At 34.5% G+C, this 23,551-nt stretch overlaps 1 pseudogene; it reads right to left on the reverse strand.

Annotated features, from left to right (window-relative positions):
* Window positions 1-13,920: 13,920 nt before the first annotated feature.
* On the reverse strand, window positions 13,921-14,925 carry LOC116866368 (annotated as a pseudogene).
* Between the last annotated feature and the right edge of the window lie 8,626 nt (window positions 14,926-23,551).

The following is a 23,551-nucleotide window of genomic DNA, read 5'->3' on the forward strand; positions in this document are numbered from 1 at the left end:
AGTCAACTGATAAGTGGCTAAATAAGATGTGGTATATATAGACAACGGAACACTGGTTATCCATAAAAAGTACTGAAGTACTGATACATGCTACAACATGGATAAACCTTGAAAACATTATGCTAAGTGAAAGAAGCCAGACACAAAAGGCCACAGATTATAGGATTCCATTTATATGAAATAAACAGAATAGTTAATCCATAGAGGCACAAAGCACATAAATTGTTACCAGGGGCTGAGGAGTTAGATGACCACAGAGTTACTGCTTAGGATGTACAGTGTCTCATGTTCAGTGTTGGCATGATGAAATCATTCTGAAACTATATAGTGGGGATTATTGCACGCCATTGTGAAGGTACTAATTGCCACTGAACTGTGTACACTTTGAAATGGCTAAGATGGTGAATTTTATGTTATATATTGTAAATGTTTTACCACAGTAAAAAAAAACAAAAAAACAAGAAATAGAAATGATATCATGTGCCCAGAAGGAGAGAGTAGGGCAAGAGAATGACATTATATTTTAAGTGTCAAGAATATCACTTTTGATGGCCCTGTTTAGTATGGTTACAAGAGATCAAGGGAATAGTTATGAGACTTGGAATTGTATCCTAATTCAATGTAGATGGTGTGCTGAACCAAAGATTTTCTTTAAGGGAGCTACATGAAGTTTCACATCTGTATAAGAAATTTACTGAAACATTTTTATACTGAATCTAATTACTTTGATCCCCTAGTTAAATCTGACACATTTTCAGGACATCATAGTACAAATGACCCTATGCGATGAAATAGCAGTATATTCCTTCAGTCTCCACAATATTAGACAAATTAAGTCTGAGGAAGAACTACAAGTTCTTCTTCTTCCTTTTTAATGTCATTATCTTGTTCCTTTACCCTCCTTTTATAATCACTTAATCACCCCGGGTCCCTTAAACTTTCGATGTGCTTTCAAAATTGTATTGCATCACATGTATGTGCAAGCTTTGACTATATAGCTAAAAAGTTCTTATACACAAGTCAGAGTTTAGAATACCCATTTCTGGGCTATTTAAGAGTTATTTTTAACTTAAACAATTGCAGACCCTTTGGCTTGACAAGTTCCAGCTTTACAGGATTATAGAGATGGGGTATTTTGCATTTAGTAAGATTCCGGAAAAGATGAAGCAAATAGCACACATATGCCAATTTCCGTTTTCATTTTCAATGCATGCCAATACTGTGCTTTTCTACAGTCTTTCAAAATGCCTGTTAATGCTTGCCCCGAAGAGATTTCATTGCTTTTTAAGTAAGCTCTAGGCTCAATATGGAGTTTGAACTCACAACTCCGAGATCAAGAGCTGTATGCTCTACTGACTGAGTCAGCCAGGCACCCCAGAGTGTTCTTGATATATTAGTGTTACATGATTCCTTATTACATGAGTGTTTGAGGGAAAATAAAGAAAAACACACATACTTCTTACATAAATATACTGAATGGTTATTAACTAAAATATTAACAGTGTTTATATTTAAATGATAGATTACAGGAAAAGTTTTCCTAAATCCTTTTTTGTCTTTACACATATATGTTACCTTTTCTTACTCACAATATATTACATAGCAATAAAAATGTAATAAAAGTTTAAAATAAAAATATAGTATGATTTGCTTTGCTTGTTTTGAATACTCAGTGTATATAGGCAGTGCTGATGGCAGGATGGCAACATAACAGCCTTCCTAGCCCTACAGCAATGTAAACTATTTAAGTAGTGCACAGATAATTTAAGGATGATACAGTCAATGTTCCCAGAGTAAGCAATTTTCATTCCATTACCACAGCTGCATAAAGGACAAGTCTCAACCACCTGCAGAAATTTCTTTCAAATATGTCCTAGGAGAATCTCAGCATGCGGCTTAGCTGCCTTCTCTCAAGACAGAAAGCAGGTTCAGTTATTGAGGTTCTCCTGTTCTCACTAATTCAAGGAATCTAGATGCGTGTTTTCACAAAGCAGAGAGAAAGAGTCACCCAACTGAACATGAAAATCTTAAGAATTCAGATTCCGGAGGAAATGTGGTTTTACACTTAGGTTAAGTTAAACTCAAGATTTGACCTTGTGAGTGGTCTGAACACAGACCCTAAGACATAAAGCACATAAATGCAAATAGATGGTACATCTATTACTGTTGCAATTATAAATCAAATTTCATCTCTTCTGTTTATATTTTACTGGGAAAGATCACAGAGTCAGAGAACCACAATGACAGGAAATGAAAATTCTAGATTAACTAATTAAATATTGTATTAACAAAATCTTGTTAAATTTGGCCTAGTTCATGTTCACTTTGTCACTGCTAACAGTATAGAAATATATTAATAATGCATTTTGAGTTATTACTCAAAGGACCAGAATCAATGACTGAGGACTGTTATACACAAAGTCAAAAATGTCATGAAAGTGATTTTGATCTCACAATGTTCTTGATCATAATGTTTATTAAAATATCTATTAAAAGTCCATCATGCTAATTTAACGGGGAAAATCTAATAGATTGCCACTGGATAGCTTCCATTAAATTAACATAGGAGAATTATAACCAAAGCCTTGTCATTAAGAAATAAATAAAAACTGTAATGAAGTATTAATTACTAGCAGAAATCAGTGACATCATGAATGAATGAAATTAAATCTTCAAGACAAAAATCTAGCAAAACTTTTTGATTCTTATTTTTAAAAATCATCTATTGATACTTTGGTTTCAGTATTAATGTATCACACTCATTATAATTTAGATTTGTGTACATTAACTTGGAATGCTATAGGGGTAAACCATTCTTGTTTCCTGCCTTCTAGGGGTGTTCACAGATATCACACTTCCTTTTTATTTCAGGTGGCAGGTTCTTTTGTAAGAGTGGTTAACCCAGTGTAAAGCTGTCCTGTTGGTAAATCAGTCTCTTTTTGTGGATCCAGTAAGCAAAGCAATTTTGATTTTCCCATTATGTCCTTCTTAACCTTTATCAGTAGTAAAGGATATATGTTGATTCTGCATCTGCTGACCCTTTATCTTCCTTCTCATTTGTCCAGAAGCCAGGCAGAAAAGAAGGACACTCTTTATTTGACTTCCTCAAGGAACCTAGCCTGGAGCAATTTGTTTATTAAGTGTGTTGAGTTGGCCATTTTGTCTGGAATGAGCAGTCTTTCCTGTGGGGAATCTTTCATATTAAGGAAAAAGGTGCTTAGTAAACAAGAGACTCATTTTTAAAAATGAATATATGATTCAATAAATCAATAGCACAAAGGTTTCAATGGTATGTTACTTTCTATCCTTAATCCATAAGCATTAAGTGTCTGATATTTTGCAAAATGCTGGCATAAAAACAAGGCTCAAGACAGATCAGCAGGATGGCAGAATAGGAAGCCCTAGACTTTCTTCCCCCAATGGACACATTGATTCAATAGCAATACACAGATCAATTCCTATTACGAGAAATCCAGAAACTAGTTGAGGTGAAAGGCTTTTGCAGTATGGGCAAGTATGAAGCCAGCTATAAAAGTGATGAAAAATTGGACACATCCTCTTGCCATAATCCCCACCCTTGATACATTGCCATATAATTAGGAAGAAACATCTAGGTCCCAGCTTATCCCTGAAGAGAGAGAGAATTGGACCACAGACAACATTCCAAGTATTTTGTGTCCAAGGGATAGCTTCTATCTCACCTATCTCATCTATCTCACCTGTCTCAGTGTTAACAAAATCAACATATGCTAGAAACTTGGAACTATAGAAAACAAAGACAGCAATTTAATCTGAACACATCAACTCACCACAGCTACATTTTAAGCTCAACACAACAAGTGGACAGGGAGGAAAAAAACAAAAAACAAAACAAAAACAAAAACAAAAAACCCAGCTCCCAGTTTCTCTCTGCAGAAGAAAAGATACGGACTACACATCCAAAATTCTTTTTGGGGTGCCATCCAAGAAATTAGCATTAATTACTTGTCTTGAAGCATTGACAGGACCTTGCTTACATTAGATTCCTATGGATACAGAGAACAAAGGTGGTTGTTTGAACTTGTGTGTGGGCACTCACCATAGTTCCTTCTGGCTCAGCACAGAGTGAGCAAGTAGAAACCCAACCCAACCAAACAAAAAACTAGCCATTAACTTTGTCCTAGGGAGGGAAAGAGTGGGGTCACACACTCAACATTCTAAATTTTCTGGGTCTTACTGAGGGATTATTTTTTGTCTTGCCTTGTTTAGAGTACTGAGGGACTCAGCATATGTTAGACTTTGAGGATCAACAGAGAACAAGGAATAGACTAAACTAATGCATGGACACTTACCATGGCTCCTCCTCCTGCTCAACAGGGAATGAGCAGGTTAAAAACAAGAAAAACAAAAACAGCTCCCAGCTTTTCTTTGGGTAGGAACAGAATTGGACTGTATATTGAAAGTTCAAACCTTTTTGGAGTTGCCCAAAGGATTGGCTTTTCTGTTGCATGAATCAGAGCACTGATGGGACATGACATTTTATAGATGTCAGAACCACTAAGAATAAAGGTTATTTGAACTATGACACAAATACTCACCACCACCTTCCCCCCCACCCCCCGACACTCATACTAGGACAACTAGTGAAAAACTACAGTTCCAAGCTTGTTTCTGGGGAGAGAAAGAGTTAAACAGTGCATTTAATGTTCTGGTTCTTTCCAGTTACCACACAAAGGATTAGTTTCTGTCTCTTGTAAGGAATAAGAACAAAAAAGTTGGTTTGGACCTACCCAAACATTTGAGAGGCCTACAGAAGCTCTGACTGGCTGGATTGATGAACAACATCTCTTATATGGGGCCAATCCACAAGTACTGAGAAAGGTGGCACTTTTGCCTAACATACAGATACTAACACAAAGAGTCAAGACAAATTAAAAAAAAGAGAGAGAGAGAGAGAAACATGATAAAAAAAAAAAGCACAAGATAAAAATCCAGAAAATACTCCTAATGAAATGGAGATATATGAATTACCAAAAAGAGAATTAAAAATAACCATTATCAAAATGCTCCTTACACCCAATGTGTTTAGAATAATGCATGAAAATTAAGTGAAAATTTGAACAAAGAGAAAAATGTTTAAAAAGAGCCAAATATTAATTTTGGAGCTAAAGAATATAATTGGATTGAAAAATTGAATAGAGGAGTTCAATGTCAGACTAGACTGAGTAGAAGAAAGAACTAGCTAACTTGAAGACATTTTAAGTTAATTTAGAAGAGCAAAAAGGAAAAAAAAAGTAAGAAAGTTTAAAGTATTTATGGGATATCAATAAGAAGACCAATATATGTTTTATATGAGTCACAGAAGAATAAAGAAGCAAAGCTTATTCAAAGAAATAAGGACTGAAAACTTTCTAAACCTGGGGAAAAAAATGGACATCTAGGTCCAGGAAACCTGAAAGGATCTCAAATAAAGTGAATCCAAAGAAATCCATAATGACTCAAATTATATTCAACTTGTCAAAAGTCAAAGACAATGAGAGAATTTTGATAGCAGCAAGGGAATAAAGACTATCATGCACAAGGGATTCCCTATAACACTGTACACAGATCTTTTAAATAGAAATCTTTTAGGCCTAAAGGGAGTGGAACGATTTACTCAAAGTGATAAAGAAAAAAAAAAAAAGTCCAGGAAAAATACTTTAGACAAATTAGTCCATTAAAAATGAAGGAGCAAGAACAACTTCATCATATAAAGAAAAGCTGAGGGAATTAATCTGTACTTGATCTATCTTGCAAGAGTTGCTATGGAGAGTTCTTCAAATTGAAATAATAAAGCTAAGTAGCAACACGATAACGAAGTATAAACTCACATTACTAAAATGGAAGGAGGTAAATCACTTAATTCTAGTATAAAAGCTAAAAGACAAAAGTATTAAAATAATTATATCTAAAATACATTAATGGATACAAACTAAAAACAGGTATAAATTACAACATCAGTAACATGTGGGGTAAAGAAATGAAAGTGTAGGATTTTTCTACTAGATTTCAGTTTACAACAGATTGCTTCATTTTATGTGAGTTCCATGGTTACCACAAATAAAATATCTATAAAAGTAACACAATGGAAAAAGAAAACAGAAAGAAAGCATATCAATACAAAAAAAATCAATAAAACAGGGAAGACAGCAAGAGGAATAGAGTGACAAATGAATCACAAGACAAACAGAACAATTAACAAAACTGATGTTAAATCAATTTACTTTCCCATCATTAATTATCTTAAATGTAAATGGATTAAACTGTCTAATCAAAAGATAATCAAAAGTGGCTGAATGGATTAAAAAAATCCAACTATATGCTGGCTACAAGAGTCTCACTTTAGACTTATGGACACACATAAGCTGAGAATGAAAGCATAGAAAACAACCTTCTCTGAAAATAGTGAACAAAAAAAAGCAGGAGTGGCTACACTTACATCACACAAAATAGACTTAAGTAAAAAATTGTCACAAGAGACAAAGAAGCATATCAAATAATGATAAGTCAATTCAACAGGGAGATATAACAATTATAAATATATATGCACCCACTATCAGAACACCTAAATATATAAAGAAAACATACAGACTGAAAACACTGATTGAATTGAAGGGAGAAATAGGCAGCAAAATAATAATGGTAGGATAAATCAATAATGGATAGAACAAACAAATAAAACATCAACAGTGAAATAGCAGAATTGAACACTATTGACCAAATGGACTTAACAGATATATACAAAATAAGCTGCAGAATAATAATCTTAAACACATATGGAATATTCTCTAGGATAGATTGATTCCATGTTTCTCAGAAAACAAGTCTTACCAAATTTTTAAAAAATTTAAATCATACACAAGTACCTCGTCCAAACACAATGGAATGAAACTAGAAATCAAATCAGAAGGAAAATGGAAAATACAAAAAAATTGAAAATAAAGTATTTTGAACCAATGGGTCACAGAAGAAATCAAAGAGAAATTAGAAAATATTTTTAGAAAATGGAAATAAAAACATAACCTATCAAAACTTATGGGATGCAGCAAAATAGTACTAAGAGGGTTTCTTAGTAATTTCACAGAAGAAATCAAAGAGAAATTAGAAAATATTTTTAGAAAATGGAAATAAAAACATAACCTATCAAAACTTATGGGATGCAGCAAAATAGTACTAAGAGTGTTTCTTAGTAATAAATGTATGTTTTAAAAAAAGGAAAAATGAAGTAAGAACAAAGATCTTACATAAACAACCTAAATTCACACCTCAGAGAACTATAAAAAAAGAAGATAAAACTAAGGCCAAAATTAGCAGAAGGAAAGAATTAATAAAGATTAGAGCAGAAATAAGAAAGTAGAAAATAGAAACAAAATAGAAAAAATCAATAAAAGAGTTGATTTTTTAAAAAACTGACAACTAGATTATCTAAGGAAAAAAGATCTCAAAAATTATACATGAAAGAGGAGATATTAGAGTTGATGTCACAGAAATAAAAAGATAAGAGACTACTGTGAATAATTGTATGACAGCAAATTAGAAAAATGGGAAGAAATGGATAAATACCTAGAAAACTACAACTTATAAAGACTTAATCATGAAGAAGTAGAAATAGACCTATAAATAATAAAGAGATTGAATCAGTTATCAGAAACTTCCCAATAAGAAAAGCCCAGGATCAGATGAGTTAACTGGTGTATTTTACCATTTAAAGAAGAATTAATGGTTATCTTTCTCAAACACTTCCAAAAAACTGAAGAAGGGTGCACACTTCCAAACTCATATTTGAGGCCAGTCTTATAGATAAAGACACTGCAAGAAATAAAAGCTATAAGTCAATATCTCTGATAAATATAGATGCAAAAGTCTTTAACAAAATTGTAGCAAACTCTTCAATAGCATGTTAAAAGTTTTATAAACCATGACCAAGTGAGATTTATTCCTGGGATGCAAGGGTAGTTCAACATGTAAGTATCAATTTTAATAGAAGAATGAAAGTCATATGCTATTGGTGATAGGTGAAAAAGTGTTTTATAAAATCTGGCATAATTTCATCATGAATACTCTTGACAGACTAGGAACAGAAGGAAATTACCTTAATATAATAAAGCCCAGATATGAAAAAGCAAGAGTCAATGTCATACTCAATGATGAAAACTTAATTTTTTCCCCCTCTAAAATCAGGCACAAGGCAAGGGTGCCTATTTTAGCCACTTGTATTCAACACTGTACTAGAAGAGGAAATAAAATCATCCAAATCAGAAAGAACTAAGTAAAACTGCGTGTTTGCAGATGACATAACCTTACATATAGAAAACCCTAAAGATTTTTCAAACAACAACAACAACAACAACAAACCCAACTATTAAAACTAATAAATACATTCAGTAAAGTTGCAGGATACAAAATCACATTAAAAAAAAAATCAGTTGGGTGGGGTTATGGACATTGGGGAGAGTATGTGCTATGGTGAGTGCTGTGAAATGTGTAAACCTGGCGATTCACAGACCTGTACCCCTGTGGATAAAAATACATTATAAGTTTATAAAAAAATTTAAAAAATAATCTAAAAAACCAGTTGGGTTTCCACACACTAACAACAATCTGAAAAATAAATGAGAAAAACACAATATTTTACATTACCATCAAAAATTTTAAAAATACTGAGAAATAGACTTAACTAAGAAGTTAAAACACTTGTACACTGAAAATTATGAAACACTGACAAAAGAAATTAAAGAAAATGCAAGCAAATGGAAAGACACCCATGTTGATGATTTGGAAGACTTAATTCTGTTAAAATGGCCATACTATACAGATCAAAATGATCTATAGATTCAATGCAATAACAAAATTCCAATGAGATTTTTTATAGATATAGAAAAGGCCATTTAAATTCATATGAAACTACAAAGGAATCCGATTGTCCAAATCAAACCTCAGAAAAAAGAACACAGCTAGGGGCATCACACTTTCTGATTTCAAATTATACGACAAAGCTACAGTCGTCAAACACGATGGTACTGACAAAAGAACATATATATAGACCAATGGAACATAACAGAGATCCTAGAAATAAATCCACACATATGTGGTTAACTGATCTTCAACAATGGTGCCAAAAAGACAAAAAGAGAGAAAAGTTGGTCTCTTCAATAAATGTGGTTGGGAAAACTAGACAGCCACATGCAAAAGAATAAAATTGGAGCCATACCTTATACTATACACATAAATCAACTCAAAATTAATTAAGACTTAAATGTAAGACCTGAAACTGTAGACCTCCTAGAAGAAATCCAGATAAAAAGATTGACATTGGTCTTGGCAATATATATATATTTTTTGCTATATCACCAAAATTATAGGCAACAAATACAAAAATAAACAAGTGAGGCTACATCAAACTAGGCTTCTGCAAAGCAATGAAAACAATCAACTAAACCAAATGGCAATCTATGGAAAGGGACAAACATTTGATATAGACCAGGTATCTAGTAAAGGATTAACATCTAAAATACATAATGAATTTCTATAACTCAATAACAAAACACTCCCTCCAATAATCCAACTTTTTTAAGAAGACTAAGGACTTGACTAGACATTTCCTCAAAGAAGATATGTAAACAACCAACAAATGTAAGAAAAGATGCTCATCATCACTATCTAGGAACTACAAATTAAAACCACAATGAGATATCACAATGTTGGGATGACTATTATCAAAGACAGAGACTGAGACCAAAAAATATTGGTGAGGATGTGGAGAAATTGGAGTCCTCCTACACTGTTGCTGAGAATTCAAAATGGCACAGCTTCTATGGAAGCCAGTATGAAAGTTCCTTAAAAACTAAAAATACAACTGTCATATGATTCAGTAATCCCACTTCTGAATATTATATTAAAAAATTGAAATTGGGATCTTGAAGATATATTAGCACTCCCATGTTCACTGCAGCACTATTTATAATAGCCAACATGTGGAAACAACCTAAATGTCGGTCAACAGAGGAACAGATAAAGACAATACCCACAATGAATTATCATCCCTCCTTAAAAAAGAAATCCTGAAATATGTGACAACATGGATGAAAGTTGAAGACATTATGCTAAGTGAAATAAGCCAGTCACAAAAAAGACTAACACTGATTCCACTTCTATCAGGTATCTAAAATAGTCAAATTCATAGAAGCAGAGGCAAGAATGTCACCAGGGACTGAAGGGAGGGATAATTGGGGAGTTGTTAATCAAGGGGTATCTAGTTTGTTATTCAAGACAAATAAGTTCTAGAGAACTGCTATACAACATTTTGCTTACAGTTAATCATACTGTATTTTAGATGTAAACATCTCTTAAGAGGGTAGATCTCCTGTTAATTTTCTCACCACCATCAGAAAAAAAAGTCAGTGCTTGCCCTCAATATGTCAGTTGTGGAAGATTAAGTTATGTGAATTACTTTTCTTCCACAGTATCAAAAATGGAATTCTTCCTAAAAACATAGAGCTGAAAATCAATTTCTGTGGTGTTAGGTTGTTTTCACAAACATAGATGTCAGTGGAAAGCACTGTGGTTATGACTGGGTTGATTCCTCTTTAACATATTCTGTCTCTCCTATTCTCTCCTATTTGTTTTTCTTCAAAACTCTATTACTTTACTGACTGCAGGGATTCTTCTCCCATTATTCCTTTAATTTATCCTCTTTACTTCTAAGAAGTTGCTATCTTTGAACTTTCCTACCTATTCCATGACTTCCTTCCCTGAGTGGAATACTCCTTCCTTCCCACAGGTGGAAGACTAACTCATCTCAATTTAATTATCCCTCCTTCCTGAAGGATGACTGAGGCAATTATACCAGGGGTAGATCCTTGATCTGACTGGATTGAATGATCTTCTTTGATAATTTGGGATTAAAATTCAGAAATCCTAGCACTCTTTGATGTTGATTGTACTAAGTAGATAAATAACTAGCAATGAAAGGCAGACATTAGAAAAATCTAACTTCCAACCAGAAGCCAGAGGAAAGGGTAGAAGAAAAAGAACCCCTGACACTGTCAGCTTTCTGGTTTCTGGTGCTAGTCCTTGGAAAGATCTGGTAGAACTTTTATGTCTTGGGCTCTCTGAGAAACTTATGCATTCTTGAAATATTTTCTTCTTAATTGCAACATAGTTGTAGCAAGATTGTGTAATTTTCAGTCAAAAGAACCCTGACTTTGGATCCTTTGCCTCTTCTCTACATCTTTTATTTCCCATCTCTGCCCTTTCTTTTTTTTTTTTTTTTTAACTTATTTGAGGTCTGATATAATTCTCCCTACTGACATTTATTTTCTCTTCCTTTCCTTCTTGCCTCTTAATTTCTATCCACAATTTAGGTCCCTTTTTCTACTCTCTCTTCTTTCTCCTCTCATGGTACTTCTGACCCTTATATGCCTGATGTTAACATAATTCTCCTCTAGAGTTTCTAAGTCCATTCTCTCATTGCTTTTTTTCCCTTTCTTAATCACTATTTCCTATTCTTGAATCTAATGAGGCTTGGACTTATACATAGTCTTTGTTTAGGTTTTTTAAACTCTGCAACTTCCCATCTATGTGAGGTAGAAACCTACAGTGTTATATTACAAAAGGAAAAATAAAGGAAAAATCCTATTTCTAAATACATAAGCATACTACAAAAGGATAAATACTGTGTAATTCTTTCTTGAGATAACTTACTAAAATCCATTTAATTTTTAGACAAAGAAAATGAAACAATTCTTGAATGCTTTGAGGTCATTGTGTCATGTCTTGACTATCGCATACAGACCAAAATGATCAGCTTGCACTATGTGAAAATCTGATAAGTAAGGTTTAATCTTGTCCTCAATTAAAACACCACTACCTAATTGTCATTCAGTGTTCTCCTTGCAGAAGCTGAAAATATGCATATGAGAGAAATTTCCATGAGGGTAATGTTTATAGTCATTTCTGGGTTAAAGAACAAAATTTATTTCACTTTATGGGAATGTATTTCCTGACATTTGTCCTATTGCATTATAATCAAAGGACTGGAGTGCTGAATGTGGGGACTTTTCCAGGAAGGCTGACTGTAAGCGATTATGTAAAGTTCTAAGCAAAGGCGATCTCCATTATGCACTCTGATTGTCAGTAACTCTTTGTTACATATTGCTGAATATAATAGGTTTCTGCCTACTGGGATTCCACAGGAGATTTTGGATTGTTTTATAAGTATAAAGATAGGTAGGTATGCTGCTGCCAATAAACTTGAGCCCAAAGAGACGAACATGTTCAAATCATATCCGTGGATTTGATTACATATTCTTTTATAGACATGGGGAGAATTTGCTGGCAATTAGGAAGTTTTGTTTTTCAGATCTATGACCTCTGACCTACCAGAGAAGGAAATTGGCCTGAGTACTCATGGAACTCTGAGCCATATCTTGAACCTCTCATACGGGAACCACTGAGTTGAGCATGTTTATATTTATATTGTTAATGAGGTATAATATTAGATTTTTTATGCTAAGTACTTGGTAGGGAGTGACTTTAGGATATGACATGAAATTATGTACATGTCTTACATTTATTGATTTTCATCCACCTACAGAACTACGAATAGTTAAAAAGACTTGCAATAAGAAGTTTTACACACCAGAATTTTTATGACTTAATCATTCCATTCAGGTGTTTGTTCAAATATCTTTTCCTCAGAGAGGTTTTCCAAATTCAACTTTTCTAAAAGAGAGCCACCCAATTACCATGTATACCCATATCTTAATGTTTTTTTTTTTTTAAGATTTTATTTATTTATTTGACAGAGAGAGACACAACGAGAGAGGGAACACAAACAGGGGGAGTGGGAGAGGGAGATAGAGGCCTCCCGCTGGGCAGGGAGCCTGACAGGGGTTTCCATACCAAGACCCAAGCAGAAGGCAGATGCTTAACGACTGAGACACCCAGGCACCCCTAACTTAATATTCTTTCTAGCACATGCCATTCCTTTATATATAGAGAGAGGCCATCTGTGTACCGCTCCTTCCCTAAACTAGAACATTAGTTCCATGAAGGCTTTTGTCCTTTTTGTTCCCTACTTTATCATCTAGTCAGAAAAGATTCTAACTTGGTGAGTGAATCAATCATAGCATTAGCTATCATGATTTAAAAAAAGAAGAAGAAAAAGAAAAAGAGATAGACATAAACTGATTCACAATAGAAAGACTGTTGAATAACCTAGTATAAATTCATAGCTTAAACCATTAAAACCTGTTATATGTTTATAGCTTAAACCATTTTTGCAATGAAGAGATTTAAAAAAAATTTAACGTTTTGTGAATAAAGTAAGACCTAGAATTGTATATATAATATGGTAACAATGTATATATGTATACCTAGTGGGGACTGAGAAAACACATTCCAAAATATTTATAGTGCATGAACTTAGATGGAAAGACATCATGTATTTTCTTTATTTCTAAATATTCCGCAATTGTTATTTACCAACTATGGTCAGAAGAAATGAGGCAAAAAGGAAGAAAAGGAGAAAAAATATAGTAGTGAGTGGGAACTGAGTATAACAGATAGTCCAGTGATCATGTTAAGGCACTATAAGCAGGAAGACTTTAATAACTAATAGTACATGTGTTTTTTGAACACTCATTATGTTTAAGTACTGTTTGAAGTTTTGGTTTTTTTAGGGGTATAGTATACATTATTGATGACACATGACAAGCTGGGGCTCCCCAAGCCCCTCTCCTTCAAGTGGTCTGGGATGGAAACATGTGCAGAAGTCATGAGATTCTCAGTGTGTTAGGGGATGAGTTGGGGCAAGAACTCCTGGAAGCTAAGAGCCTCTCTCTTCCTCCTGCTCTTGCTGGAGCTGGTGGTCCAGGGGCCTCTTACTCCTTGGAGTAAGCTTTAGAGTAAGTTTATGGAGGCCATATAGACCATAAGGTCTACCACCTGGTTACTGTAGCCAAATTCATTGTCATACCAGGAAATGAGCTTGACAAATTGGTCATTGAGAGCAATGCCAGCCCCAGCATTGAAGGTGGAGAATGGATGTCACTGTGAAAGTCATAGGAGACAACCTGGTCCTCAGTGTAGCCCAGGATGCCTTTGAGGGTGACCTCTGATGCCTGCTTCACTACCTTCTTGATATCATCATATTTTGCAGCCTTCTCCAGGCAGCAGGTCAGATCCACATCTGACATATTGGAGGTGGGGACTTGGAAGACCATGCCAATGAACTTCTCATTCAGTTCAGGGATGACCTTGCCTAGCCTTGGCAGTGCCAATAGAAGAAGGGAAAATGTCCTAGGCAGCCTCTTGGTCACCACTCCACAGCTTCCCAGAGGGGCTGTCCATGGTCTTCTGCATGGCAGTGATGTCCTGGACTGTGGTCATGAGTCGCCCCACAATGCTGAAGTTGTCATGTATGACCTTGGCCAGAGAGGCCAAGAAGTTGGTGCAGGAGGCATTGCTGACAACCTTCAGGGAGTTGTCATAATTCTCGTGGTTCATGCCTATCACTAATATGGCATCAGCAGAAAGGGCAGAGATGATGACCCTCTTGGCCCCACACTGCAAGTGAGCCCCCACCTTCTCAATGGTGTAAGACCCCAGTGGACTCTACAACATACTCAACATCAGCCTCACTCCATTTGATGTTGGCGGGATTCTTGCTCCCAGAGGATGGAGGTGGCTTTCTCTTGATGACAGATTTCCCATTCTTAGTCTTAACTGTGCTGTTTGTGCTGTTAACTTTACTGTGGTGGAATCATACTGGAACATGTAGACCATGTAGCTGAAGTTAATGAAGGGGTTGTTAATGACCACAATATCCACTTTGCCAGAGATAAAAGCAGCCCTGGTGACCAGGTGCCCAAGATGGCCAAATTCATTTACTCTGACCTTCACCATGTGTCTCTGGCACTGCACGAGAGAATGCAGCTATCTGCCAAATGGGGAGGAGCAGAGAGCCTGAAGTTCTTTACATAAGTAAAATTGTTTAATTCTCATAATTACAAAATGAGGTCAGTGTTGTACTTCTTGTTATTATCATCATTGTCATCTCCACTGTCTAGATAGAACCCAGAGAGGTCATACTGCTTCCCAAAGTTGCCCAGCCAGGAGCTGGCAGACCTGAGATTTGATCTGATTCAGGATCTGTAGCTTTAACTTCTGATTAAGAATAAGAAAGGGAGTAACTGTTTCTGAAATAAAAATAAGGAAAACATCATTTCATTCTAGAATTTGTATCTTATTTATTTTTTAAAAAACAAAGCAGTGTAAAATATTTTCTTTACTATTTAAAATGGCTCATTTGGGTTTAGCCAAACATATAGGGCAATTTTGGATATTTGGGTATGAATGAGCAAATTGCTGCTAGAATGTAAATTGATGAGTTATAGGACACATATTGTGTGATAATTATAGTGTTTTAGTAACATGACAGGCTACTCAGTACAGCAAGTGACCTTAATAATAACTTAGAACTTTGGATATACACAGCCTCAGGTTGTTGTTGTTGTTGTTGTTGTTTTAAATATATAAGTTATTAGGGCTTTGTATCAAAACACCGTTTTGAAGTAGTCTGAAAACTCTTTTTTCTATATTTAACTTCACAATGTTCACTCTTTTCATAAAATGCAACAAAAGACCTATAACTCTATCATTATGTGGTAGAAAGAATATGAGCTTTGGAATTAAACTGGTTTTGGTTTGACTCTAATGAACATTTCACTCTATGATAGCATACAGGAGACACAATTTCTAGTATATGATTTATAATGACAGTTCAGGTGAGAAGTTTTCATATTTCTCTAATGTTTAGAGTATATGCCATTGCAGTTCCATAGAACTAAATGATCCAGTTGTCATTTTCAAAATTAAGAATCCTGGGTATTTATTATTTACTAATTATAACAAATGGATTAATTATATAACTATAAAAGTGATTGAAGGCACAGCTGACAGTTAAAAATGCCTTTACAAAACCTATACCTGGTTCTGTTCTCAGTAAAAACAGTTCAGGAAATTTAATTTAGGATGCCAGGTGGCACAATAGGTTATACATTAACTTGTCCCCTCTGGAAAATTAAATTTGAATTTGGCTCTGGTCACAAATGAAATGAGTCATTTGGTACATGCCACTAAGGATACTCACAAAACCAAAATGACATTTCATTGAAAAATCACCTGTTAAGAAAAATGTCTGCAGTCACTGGGGACATTTTCAAGAAAAATAAACAAGTGTGTAAGCCAAAAAGAAAGGGATCTAAAGGGGTACTGTGAATTATAGTCTTGTTGAAGATCTGGAGGAAGAAAAGTGCTATACCACTTATGAGTTTATATTCAGCTACAAATCTAAATTTTAGTTTGTACTTCCTGTTTTTTCCCAGTTTCCGGATTATAGGAGATTATTCACTTATTTCCCAAAGAGAATTGGCTTTTATCCTTGTCACAGCTTTAGCCAAATGTCAGTTTGTATCAAATTATCATGGATTACTGAGCTCACTACAAGGAACCATCTAATTGTGATTCTAAACCATATGTTTAGCTCTTCCTATTCCTTTCAGGTAAATAAATAACATAATTATAAGGACTATTCTTTCTTCATTTAAGGGACTAAGAAAATGTACAATTGACGGACTTCAGTGATAACCTTAATTTGGAATTAATGCTTATTCCTTTCACTATTACATTCTTGCCCATGTAGTAATCACATAGTAAGTATTTAGACAGATGAGATTAATAATGGTAAAATTTCCAGCACAAACATCAAAGTTCAGTTTTTTCATATTCACTATTAGAGAAATACAGTACACAAATAGTGAAATCATTTTAGTTCCTATTTTAGGTGTTTTGTACCAGATTCTAATTACACCGTCAGTTCATTGTTTTAGTGTCTCCAGACTTAAGGGGACTCTGCTTTCTAAATCAGGCCATGCCAGTTAATATTCTACTAACAGTGGGTGCCTGGGTGGCTCAGTGGGTTAAAGCCTCTGCCTTTGGCTTAGGTCATGATCTCAGGGTTCTGGGATTGGGCCCCACATTGGGCTCTCTGCTCAGCGGGGAGCCTGCTTCCTCCTCTCTCTCTCTCTGCCTGCCTCTCTGACGACTTGTAATCTCTCTCTCTGTCAAATAAATAAATAAAATCTTTAAAAAATATATTCTACTAACAGTAATATCCAGACCACACTGTCTTATGACTGTTTTCAGTCCCCTTTCTAATAGTTGATGCTTTCAAGGTCCAGTGGTCCTGGGCATATAAACTGCCAGGCCTGCTCATGCTAGGGCAAACCAAGGTCCTCTTTAATCTAAAGTTTTACCTCAGCAGGCAAATTTTTGACCATTCTTCTCTATCACTGGAGAAAGTATACGATAAAAATTTATACTGTGACTAGGCAATGTTAATGACAAAAATTTATTCACTGCATCCCTGGTTTTTATTCCCAACACTACTTGCTAAGCAAAGGTCCTTGCCTAGCAATCTTATTAGACTTAAGCAAATGGACAAACCTCACCCTAAATAGATTAAGATAATAGGGTCATGCAGCAAGATCTACCAAAAAAAAAAAAAAAAAATCATAGGATTTGTATATGTTAATTTATTTTTCCTAAATGCAAATATGCAAATGTACTTTTATGAAAAGAATGCAATGACCTCAGGCAAACCTTATGTAGGAATAATGGCCTTAGATTTACTACTATTCTCTATTCACAAAGAAGTCATTGCAATTAGAATAATTATTTTTAAAAAACCTATAATAGCAAATCAAAATAAACATGCACACATGGATATACTGAACTCTTCTATAAAAAAGGGAAAAAAAGTTTTATAAACATAGCTTCTCTCTTTTATATGGCCTAAATGAAATTTGTGTCCTTTGTATTTTATTAGTCTTAGTAATCTTAGGAACTGTAAAAATTAAAATTATTGTTGCTTTTGTGTGGTAATATCTAGATCTATATTCTCTAGGAAGGGCATAATATAGAAAATTAATAGAAAATTTTCTCTGCAGTTTTCAAGTGTAATGGGTGAAATTGTGATTTTGCTTTTATTATTTTCAGATTTTTAAAATCTGACTTAAAGAGTCTGGCAATTATGGAACCAATGAAAGACAAGTGAGCAACATATATTGTCTCCTTTCTAGGAGATAGGTATTGAGTATGAGCCACTGTAAACAAAACTTTTCTTAGACCTCTGCCTGATTACATATTTTTACCTTAGACACTCTGGAAATAAATACCACTTTTCAATGATGTATAAAAACTTTCAGTTTACTGTCTAAATATTTTTTCAGCTACCAAACTGAAAAGCAATTGGCAGTTTTATTGAATGTTAAATCCAGTCTTAGTTTTTCAGATCTTCTTTTGTTACCTTTAAAATAGAGTTTCAAATGTTTAACCAGAAGTTTTGAAAACACTTTAAAATCAATAGTGAATAGAAAAGTAGCTTTGTGGGACTTTCAGAATATATTTCCTTAGTCATAGAAACCATTTCTAAGGTTCATAGAAACCATTTCTAAGGATTGGAAAGAGTATATACTGTGTCTCAGTTGGGATTCATTTGAAGTTAGCATTTCAATTATAATTCTCTTACTATATTATGTTTTCAAATTATTTAAAATTCTCTGAGATTTAGGACTCAATTTTTTTTTAAACTTTGAGATATCCTATCAACTTTTTTAAATCCATTTGTTTTAATATACTTTTAATTGTGACATACATAAACATCATCTAGCTTATTTTAAATACAATTAGATCATGTAATTCCTTATTCCTTTGCTTAAACTCCTTCAATAAATCCCTGTTGCTTTTAAGATAAACACACACACATATTTTTTCAGGGTTAAGGCTTATAAGCATGGATATGACTCTGGCTATTTAAAAAACAAAAAGTTAAATTTATTGGAGGGCCTACACTAGTAATGGGTAGCTAATGGATAATCTTGGAAGACCTATAGTAACAAAGTTTGGAATTCCAAAAATCAGAAAGAACAGAAGTTATCCTTCATAAATGACTGTCTATAAAGGCAGCATAGCCTATCAGTTGGAGTTTAGACTCTGAAGTCAGCCTAACTGAGTTTGAATTCTGACTCTGTTGTTTCATACTGTATGAGCTTGTTTAAGTTACTTAACCTTTCCATGGCTCAGTTTTCTCTGTAAATAGGAGTAACAGTATGTAGTCATAAGGGTTGGCGTTAGGATAGGGAAAGCTATGCTCTGATAACAAATAACTCCTCCAAATCTCACTAACTTAAAAACAAAGGTTCGGGGCTTCTGGGTGGCTCAGTGGGTTAAAGCCTCTGCCTTCAGCTCAGGTCATGATCTCAGGGTCCTGGGATTGAGCCCCATATGGGACTCTCTGCTCAGCAGGGAGCCTGCTTCTCCCCTTTCTCTCTGCCTGCCTCTCTGCCTACTTGTGATCTCTGTCTGTCAAATAAATAAATAAAATCTTAAAAAAAAAAAAAAACAAAGATTCATTTTATGTTCATGGAACATGTTCATTTATGAGTTGGCTAGTTGATACCTCCATGTTTTTGTCATGTTTTGGACTCTTGTATCCAGCCTGAAGAAAGAGATATTCTCTGGAGCATTGTAAATGACCATTAAGAAAGGGCTGGAGGGTATCATACCGGTAACTAGTTGGTAGGCCTAAGTATCATTTCTACTTACAACTCACAAGCCAAAACTGGTCACTTGGTTATACCAGAGGGACATCAGAGGGTGCGATCTTACTGAGCCCAGAATATTTGGCAAAGAGCACAAATGACTACTGAAAGTTCCTGAATGAGTAAATATTTGTAAAACACTTAGAGCTGGACTTGGCACATAATAAGACCAATATATGTGTCCTAACTAAATAAAAGAAATTGGGTATTCCTAGGTATAATCACAGTCATTCAGAGCTAACTTTAATAAATATCAGTCATCTTATTTCATTATTCATTTCAGACACAACATCCAAGGCTGAGCTTCAGGTATTTTCATATACCATTACTGCTGGTAGGTGTCATTTCTCTGTCTCCACAGGGAGAAATGGACCAAATACATGTTTCCTCTTTTACCAGTAGAAGGAGGGTTCAATGTTGGTGGTTGCTCAAACCATGAAATGTTAACAAAATTATTCCTTTGGCTACTTTATTTCCTCATATATCCTTCTACCTAAACTACATCTCTAAAAGTAATACTTCCCCATAACCTAACCAACCTTAAAATTGCAAAGATACCCAATTCTCTCCAGAAAAGCAAGCAATCCAAAATCTCATCAGTCACCTACACAGCCCCAAGAGTCTAGGTGTCCAAATCGAAGACTTCTTGGTGACACCTTTTATTTCCTTAAGTCTATTATTAGTCCATATCAGTAAAAATGATCTACAAATGCTAGTGGAAGAAAGGGAGAAAGGAGGAAAAAATGCAAGCACAGAAAATACCCTTACTTTGTGCAGGTCTAGTCCATTTCTGTCTTAGGGTAAAAGTTGGTATTTATGACTTTTTAACTTTATTATCAACTCATTATTACTTTTGCCTTTAGCCAGAACCTTGACTATGTCTGTTTTATTTGTTTCAACTTGTGAGGATGATACAGAATATTCTTGTGAGATCTGATCCTATTTGTTATGGATTATAGCTGTCTTCCATTACCTTTTATCACTGAACAGGTGACATTAGGGGTCTATGGTTCCATTCATACTTCAATTCACTCAATATACATTTTTAATAACTCATGTATTTCAGGCACTGTTCTATACAGTGAGATACTTTGGTGGACAAAACAAATCTCTCTGTCCCTGAGTCACTAACACTCAAGAATGAAGTAATGTATAATATATAATGTCAAAATGTAGTAAGCATGAAAGAGAGATTAGGTAGAGAAGCATAAACAGGGCTGAAATTCCTGTAGTGGGGAAATTGGAACTCCGTTTCCCTTAAAACAGATCCATTGCCCATGGCAACTTTGTAAACTTCAGTTTAGGATTGCTCACTGAGTGACATCCAGAACCTCAATGGCCAAGTAGCAGTATCAGTTTTTAATTTGTAGAAATATTGTTTCAGTTACATAAAACAAATGAATGGGTCATTTACTTTCCTAGGGACAGCTACATGTCATACTCCATCATAGGGGACTTAACACATGAGTTCTGGCTATGAGAGGAAGACAACATATATAAAGACCATGTAGCACATCCTCTAGGCAGAAGATAATATCCAGACCTAAAAACGATTTGAATTCTTATGTCAGTAAAAATTTTAATAGAAATTTCATCATTTTATAATAGCAGCTGCTTCTTGATCTTCAATTAACTGATAAGCCCTAAGAATCATAATTTTGAATTTCATTTTTTCCATAACACAATTTCCTTAAGGTGATGATATCATCGTACCAGAAGCGTGGATAAGGCATTTAAATGTCTATGAATGTTTGTGCTTATATAACATGATGAACAGAGAAATATATTAAATCTGGAATGTATACCTCTTTTAAGTCCTCTCCATAATGGAAGGTGTACAATGCTATATGCTTAATATCAGGTATCTAGTTGGCTATACCCTTTTGGGTATGTTAGTGAGTTCAGGGCACAGAGGTGGTGGGTTTTTGTTTTTTTTTTTCTGGAAATTTGTGTTTTTTGTATGGTATAGCAAAGTTAGCTATTCAAAGACTGATTTTGAGCTGATGAATACTTTTCCTTACTCTCAAATAACCACTTCATTTAATAACCCATTGGACAAACTTTCAGGTGTCTAGAATGAGACTGAATGATATGATGTCCTTCATTAAGTTTCTCTCCAGTAGAGAGGAAATTTGGTAAACATTCACATGGAACTCACCCTAAAATGTCTAGGAACATCCCTCTTCATCTAACTGTTCTTTAAAATGTTCTAACTGAGAAATCATACTAACCCTTCTCTGTCCCTCCTATCTCACATCCAAGGGGTTATATATTCCTGTCAGTTGTCTATTAATATCACCTATTGTTGTGCCTAGGAGGAATGGATACATGTCTCCAAATGTTTTGTGTATGATCTAACTGCCATATTGTTCATCTCTAATTCATACTCCAATTGTCACCAGAGTAATTTTCTGAAACAAAAAAATCTGATTATGTATCCTATCGTATAGTCCTTCACTACTTAACTTCTACCACTTTACCTCTCTAGATTCATTCTCTTTTTTAAGATTTTATTTTTATTAATTTATTTGAGAGAGAGAGAGAGCATGAGGGGGAAAGGTCAGAGGGAGAAGCAGGCTCCCTGCTGAGCAGGGAGGCCAACACGAGACCCGATCCTGGGACTTCAAGATCATGACCTGAACTGAAGAGAGTCGCCTAACAAACTGAGCCACCCAGGTGCCCCTAGAGTCATTGTTTACCAATCTTTTCTCTATTCAGCCCACTTCCTACCACTTTTTTCAGTTGCTACCTGGAGACCTAATACAAAGTCATTCTATTATTACAGCCTTTCTGTTTGTGTTTTCTTTATCTGGAATATTCTTGACAACTCTTACTTGAATTTATAAGACTCCATATGTAATCCTAATACTGGTGACCATTTATAGAAGATCTACGATGCATCAGTACCTGGACCTATATTTTAAAACCTTGCAACAACTCTTTGCAGTAGATGTAATTCTGTGATATGTATGAGGAAACTGAGTCTCGGAAAGTTAACATGTATCCAAATTCATAGTAAGGTGTCAGATTTGAATCTCTAGTTCAAATATGGTAACTTTTTTGTACAATATCTATTTTTACACAGTGGTCTTCCCTGGAAATTTTTCTTATGTGCTCAAGTTTTCTTAAATTACAACATATGCTTGCTTATATTAAGTGGCCCTTCCATGTCCTTTATAATATTGTGCTTTTTAAATAATTGTTATATTGTATTCCAATTATGTTTCTTATCTAGAGAATATCATATTAATCTTTGTGTGTTGGCACATAGTAAGAACTCAATATTTGCAGAATAAATAAGTGAATTAGTAGAATTCATAATACCTATCTTCCAAGTTGGGTTTTTATTTTAGATCTGTAATATTTTTCCTAGCATTTCCATACCTTTCTGGATACTAAAATGTAGAGGAAGAGGGTTAACCCTCCATTACCTCACTTCATTTAACTCTTCACACAAAACTAACCTCTTTATATTAACTTCCCAATGCTTTGTGTTATTATAATTGACAGGTGCCAAATTTTTTACTCCCATACTATAGTTTGGGATTTATTGTTAGAGATTATACATCTCATGAAAGCATATATGTTTATCTCACTAGTATGTATTTAGAACAAGATCTATCTTCTGTCCATAGAAATATTTGGTAAGTATTTGAAAATGGACCCATAATAAAACCCAAATAACCAAAGCAATCTTGAGAAAGAATAACTAAGCTGGAGGCATCATGCTCCCTGATTTCAAACTATGACACAGAGCTATAGTAATCAAAACAATATGATATTGGCATAAAATTAGACACACAGACAAATGGAACAAAATAAGGAGCCCAGAAATAATGCCACACATGTAGAGTCAATTAATCTATGAA

This window comes from Lontra canadensis, unplaced genomic scaffold, assembly GCF_010015895.1.
Source record: "Lontra canadensis isolate GAN:19392208 unplaced genomic scaffold, GSC_riverotter_1.0 scaffold9, whole genome shotgun sequence".
NCBI classification, from domain to species: domain Eukaryota; kingdom Metazoa; phylum Chordata; class Mammalia; order Carnivora; family Mustelidae; genus Lontra; species Lontra canadensis.